Genomic DNA, 6000 nt, shown 5'->3' with positions numbered 1-6000 from the left:
CTGATGGTCACTCTATGGCGGTAATATTGGTCTGTATATAGTGTATATAGAGTTATTATGTGGTGGTCACTCTATGGCAGTAATATTGGTCTGTATATAGTGTATACAGAGTCATTATGCGGTGGTCAGTCTATAGTAGTAATATTGGTCTGTATATAGTGTATATAGAATCATGTGGCGGTCATGGTGTGGTGCTAATATTGGTGTGTATATAGTGTCATTATGGGGCAGTCACTTTATGGTGGTAATATTGGCCTATATATAAGAAAAGTTTTCTTCAATAAAGGTATGGAGGTAATATTTGGTCCTGATAGAGTGATTTTTTATTTTATTTTTTAAAACAATGCATATAAATAGTTTTTGTGTTTACACCACTAGCAGCGGTCCTGACATGTAGCGGCAGTCCTGACATGTAGCGGCAGTCCTCGCAAGTAGCGGCAGTCTCCGCATGTGGCGGCAGTCCCCGCATGTGGCGGCAGTCCCGGCATGTGGCGGCAGTCCCGGCATGTGGCGGCAGTCCCGGCATGTGGCGGCAGTCCCGGCATGTAACCTTCTGAATTGACTCAATGTAACTAAGAGCAAAAATTGTCCTAACCTGGCCGATATCGCTCTGTGTATATAGAGACAACTGTAATCAGCTGATCATTGTCTTTTGGCAAGTGTAAAAATCATTGTCTGATGATTGTGCGTATAACATAATAAAGCTGTTACCTGATCACGTTCCCCGGTGTCCTCAGGCCTTGTCTGTTTGTTACGGCCAGTGATTGGCTGAACGGCCTGTCACCTCAGAGAGGGGACTAGAAGTGAGAGCTGGGACTGGGGGATCCCACAGACAAGGCCTGAGGACACCGGGGAACGTGATCAGCTAGTATATATCTTCATTGTTCACTATATACAGCAAGGGCTGCACACACATCACTAATGATATATATATATATATATATATATATATATATATATATATATATATATATATTATATATATATAAAATCTCATCTGGCCCCATCCTCCCCATACACAGGAATGTTCGGCACAGCTGAGCGTTTCTGTGTTCTCTATAGGAGGGGTAAGCCATAGCCAGACAGATCTGATGACGGCTTGTCTCTCTGAGAACAAAGAGGTTGGATGTTGATTTTCCATCAAGCCCAACCCCATATGTCCACTGATATCATGTCAGAGGACTGTACAAAGTGCCCCATTCACCTTACACTGATGGCCGAACCCACCACGAGCAGCAGGTACCACCAACAAGTGTATGGGAACCTTAAATTGCTGCTACAATATTTCAGCATTTGGGGCCCCACTTTGCTCAACTTTGCCCAGGGCCACATTTAGTCTAAAACCGGCCCTGGATACGGCACGTGTGAAGCTACCCTAAGGGTACGTTCACACGTACCGAATCCGCAGCAGATTTCATCTAAGATTTGATGGTGCAGATTTGATGCTGTGTTTAGTTATTTAAATGAAATCTGCGGATCAGGTAAGTGTGAATGTACCCTAAGGGTACAAATACACACACCGTATACGCAGCAGATCTGCAGGTGCAGATTTGATGCTGTGTTAAGTTATTTAGATCTAATCTGCTGCGTATTTGTTGCGTATTTCCTGCGTATCGCAGCAGTAAATACGCTGCGTATACGGTGTGTGGGTTTGTACCCTAAAGAAGAATTCCACTTTTTTTTAAAATTTATTTCTACCACCGCTGCAGGCTGGCACATACTTACCATTGATGATCAGTGTCCTGTGGCACGGCATCATTCCAGTCCTACAGCGCCGTTCGGATCCCTCTGGCGGTGATGTCACAATTCTTCTGACCCTCTTCTTTGTACAGGGCTATTGAAAGCTGGAAGTCAGAGTTACAGGGTGTCATGGTGGGGGAGGGGCGCTGCCGGGTCCTCACCTCTCCAGACTTGGCATTTGGGGTCACTCTCCTGCTTCTCCGACAGATCCTCCTTTGATTGAGACTGCTCAGGGCCCAGCTGCAGCTACTGCTGGAGGATCTTCTGTGTGTGTGGTGGGGGGTAATCAGACACGGCAATGCTGGATCCAGCAGGGGGCACACTGCCTGCTGCAGCTGTGGCTTTGGGCCCAAAAAATCTGTATTCTAACTAGGGGCCGCCTGTAACCACACAGGGGCCTGAGCCTCTTGGGGGAGGAGCCTATTTGTTGGCACTATAGATGAGCGAACCTCGAGCATGCTCGAGTCCATCTGAACCTGATCGTTCGGCATTTGATTAGTGGCGGCTGCTGAAGTTGGATAAAGCTCCAAGGTTGTCTGGAAAACATGAATACAGCCAATGACTATATCCATGTTTTCCACATAGCCTTAGGGCTTTATGCAACTTCAGCAGCCACCGCTAATCAAATGCCAAACGATCGGGTTCGGATGGACTCGAGCATGCTCGAGGTTTGCTCATCTTTAGTTGGCACCCTTTTACCGTTTTTAACCTGTACATTACTGCTGTATGACATTGACTGTTATCTGATAAAGGGAGTATACCTCTTGAAACACGTGATATTTGTGCTTAACAATAAACATCCAGCTTTAATGTACCTTGGCCTTTGTGGACATTCATCTGGACAGCGCTAGTGATTAGTATATGGGGTTTTTTTTCATTGTCTTGCATGGGCTCCTTTACCATATCGCTGTGTATTTATCGCTGCGAGTTTTTCGCACATAAATCCACATTGATACTGATTGCTATCAAGTCAATGTATGTGTATTCTCACTGTGTGTTTGGTGCGATTTTTACATGCGAGTTTTGATTTTCATATGATTTTCACAGGCGAGTTCAACACCACAAAAACACAGCTACTTTCATGCGAGTTTGATGCCAGTTTTGTGCGAGAAATAAGCAGCGATACCGTACGTGTGAAGGCCCCCTAAGGGAGTATCCCGTTTATATGTATGACTAGCTTCAGCAGTCCATAGTTGTCCATAGCCCAACCTACCTCCAATTTCCTGCACAGTATACCGACACTGGTACCCCCAACTTGATTGAGGGGTGATATGAACCAAGCCCAAGGGGCACCAAGGTGAGCAGATCCACTACACCATTCTTTATTCCTGTCCCTTTGGGTTTTCCAAGAGGTGCCGGGCCCTCTTTTTCTTCTTTCTTCCTTATAATCTGTTATGTGGAGGGAGAGGATAACTCTGCTTGCCTGCAGTGGCATAGAGAAGGGTGTAAGAACAGTGATCTTCTCTGTCCATATGACTGATTATTACTTACAGCATCCAGAGTTTATCCTCTTTATGTTGTTGCTATCAAGCAGCTAATTCTGTCATCTGTAATATGCCGAGGGTCTGTACTATGCAGGGGAGGCGGGGGGCTGATACAGGGGTATATATAAATTGTATATGTTGTTTTACCACTTAGTGGATAAGTAGGGAGGTCTGTGTTATTCCATCAAGGAAACCCAATTGATACAACCTGAACACAGGCTAGAATGACAGACATTTGGCCTTTGTCAGGTGTATGGGCTCTATGGATCAGGGAGCCCACTACAGTGTAAACCCAGCCATATAAGCATAATCCTTGCCATTCCTCTAGGTTTTCTTATTTTTATTTTCTGTATTGGGCTGTGTTCACACTACAGTCATCATCTCTCCAATTAAATGATCAATAATCATGGTCTATGACTGGAGGCATGTGTGAATGAGAACAGGAGGCACATGTCAAGAGATCTTTAAAATGCTTCTGCTGGGCCTGCTTCCAGTGCACAATAGACTTCCAGAATGTGTCACAGAACGGCTGGTGTCAGTGAAGTCAGATGAACTTCATTTGTGCTGAATTGGGATGTGGGCGCATCTATATGCACCCGCATCTTAATTCACCATAGCACACAATGGAAAGTGCGGCTGCAGCCGCACTTTCCATTGTGTGAGCTGTCAGTGTTGTGCGGCCGCACAAAACTGACATGTCAGTTTTTCCTGCGTCCGCTAGGGATCCCGGCCGGAGTGTATACTATGGAGGAGATTTATCAAACATCAGACTGCTCCACGGGGGGGGGGGGGGGGGGGATGGGTCTCGGGGGCGGGGGGAGGTTGCGCGGGGTGCAGAGTCCCGGCGGACACCTGCTTCACGGGGGGCACCTGCATCACGGGTACGGTGGGGGGCGCTCTCCCAGGCCATCCGGAGGTGCGGACGCTTTCCTGATGAGCATCAGGAAAGCGTCCGGAGCTCCGGCGCTCCCATAGACCTCTATGGGGGCGTCCGTTCCGGGTTTCCAGATGAAAATAGGACAGGACCTAAAAAATCCTGACCTATTTTCCGGAACGGACACCCTTCCGGAAAAATCCGGAAGGGTGTCCGTGTCTAATGTAATCTTATGGGTCCGGAAATCCGTCCGGATTTCCTGATGAGAAATCCGGGTGGATTTTCCGGACGTGTGAAGGGGGCCTTACACGGGACAATTATCGTGCAGCAAAAATTGTTATATTGTTCGAAATCGTTTAAACTATAATCTCTCCATGTAATTGCAAGCGACAATCGAAGAATAGTTTGTTGTTTGTGAAAGTTTTGTATCATTGTTGCATTCTAAGAGCCATACATTTCTGTTCATTGACATGGCTGCATGAGCTAGTAATATGAAAAAAAAAGGGGGGGGGGGGGCGCGCTTGTTTTTGCAAGATGAGTTGTTGTTTCCATTAGAACTTTTTAATCACAGATGATGCACAGAAAGGACCAGTCAGTTCAGTGATATAATGGATGGGACAACTTAAGGCCCTATTACACGAAACTATTATCAGCCGATAATAGTCTTATGTAATAGAAGACAACGATCAGCCGACATCGTTCATTTCGGCTGATCGTTGTCTTCTATGACCTAAAACGATTACCAGTGGACCTATGTATGACCTCAATATCACAGGTACCTGGCATTGTCAGCAGTTTTCCTTTGTGTTGCAGTCGTTTGTCTTTCAATGACTTAGATAGCAGCGATATGCTGCTCTCGCTTTGTGAAATAGGAGCGGTGGCAGCAGAACGCTGCAATTTGCTATGGGCTTCCCGGACGATCTAGCAATCATCGCGTCAGCTCACCCGCTCGCTGCAGACGCATGTAATTGCGCTGGCAGTGAGCGGGGAACAAGGAGCAAACGAGCACTGACAGCGATCGTTTGTGCCTTTCCGTCGCCCCGTGTAATAGACTACTATGTTTGCAGGTTGACAGCAGGGAATTCAGATGAGCATCAAGCTAAAAATTGCAGATTGTAAATTACCATTGCTTGAGCGATTTACTGATTACTGTACTTAAGAGGGGTTTTGGAAGTGACCAAATAGTCTAGTGCTAATGCAACAATAATGGAGATAAATAGACACATAAGAAATGTCTTCAGCTTGTAGTTTCTGAGAGCCATCTAGTGGCAAAATAATATACTGGCACAAGTTATACTGGGCGTATGCAGTAGCTCGTAATAATAAGAGTGAACATAAAGGGGGACATTTATGAAAGGTATGCCAGAAAGAAGGCGCAGATTCGCCCCTTCTCCCTGGCGTACGCCTGCCGTATCCCCCGCTCTCCCGATGGGCGGATGGGGAGGAGGCGTGGCCTCATTTATCATGATTTAAGCCTGCTCGCAGGTGTTAATCATGATCCAAATCTATACCTGCTGGAAGCAGGTGTAGATTTGGTACGCCGGGTGCATATGGTTCCGGCGCCTGGCCGGCCGGATTCGTACCTCTTAGGGAATCCGGCAGTGGAAAAGGGGGCGGGCCCTAATTTAAGCTCATCGAGGGAGATTTATGAAAGGGTGTAAATATACACCTGGTGCAAACTGCCCACAGCAACCAATCACAGCTCAGCTTTCAGCTCTGGTAAAATATAAGAGGAGCTGTGATTGGCTGCTGTGGGCAGTTTACACCAGGTGTATATTTACACCCTTTCATAAATCTACCCCATCATCTTGATAAATCCCCCCCAAACTGTCTACAAGAAATAATAGTGTAACACTCTGACATCCTGGAAAAAAAACAGAACATAGGACCAATGTTATTCAA

General features: G+C 46.2%; 1 long non-coding RNA gene across 1 annotated transcript in view; it reads left to right on the top strand.

Moving 5' to 3' along the window:
* The first annotated feature begins 2840 nt into the window (after positions 1-2840).
* LOC138773068 (uncharacterized) overlaps positions 2841-6000 on the top strand; it is a 62232-nt gene continuing 59072 nt past the window's right edge. The window contains exon 1 of the long non-coding RNA XR_011359873.1: positions 2841-3037. This is a non-coding gene — a long non-coding RNA (uncharacterized lncRNA). The remainder of the gene's footprint in view (positions 3038-6000) is intronic.

The sequence above is a fragment of the Dendropsophus ebraccatus genome, chromosome 14 (genome assembly GCF_027789765.1).
Source record: "Dendropsophus ebraccatus isolate aDenEbr1 chromosome 14, aDenEbr1.pat, whole genome shotgun sequence".
Lineage (NCBI taxonomy): Eukaryota > Metazoa > Chordata > Amphibia > Anura > Hylidae > Dendropsophus > Dendropsophus ebraccatus.
The sequence above is the reverse complement of the archived record's forward strand: the minus strand, read 5'-3'. Positions and strand labels throughout refer to the sequence as shown.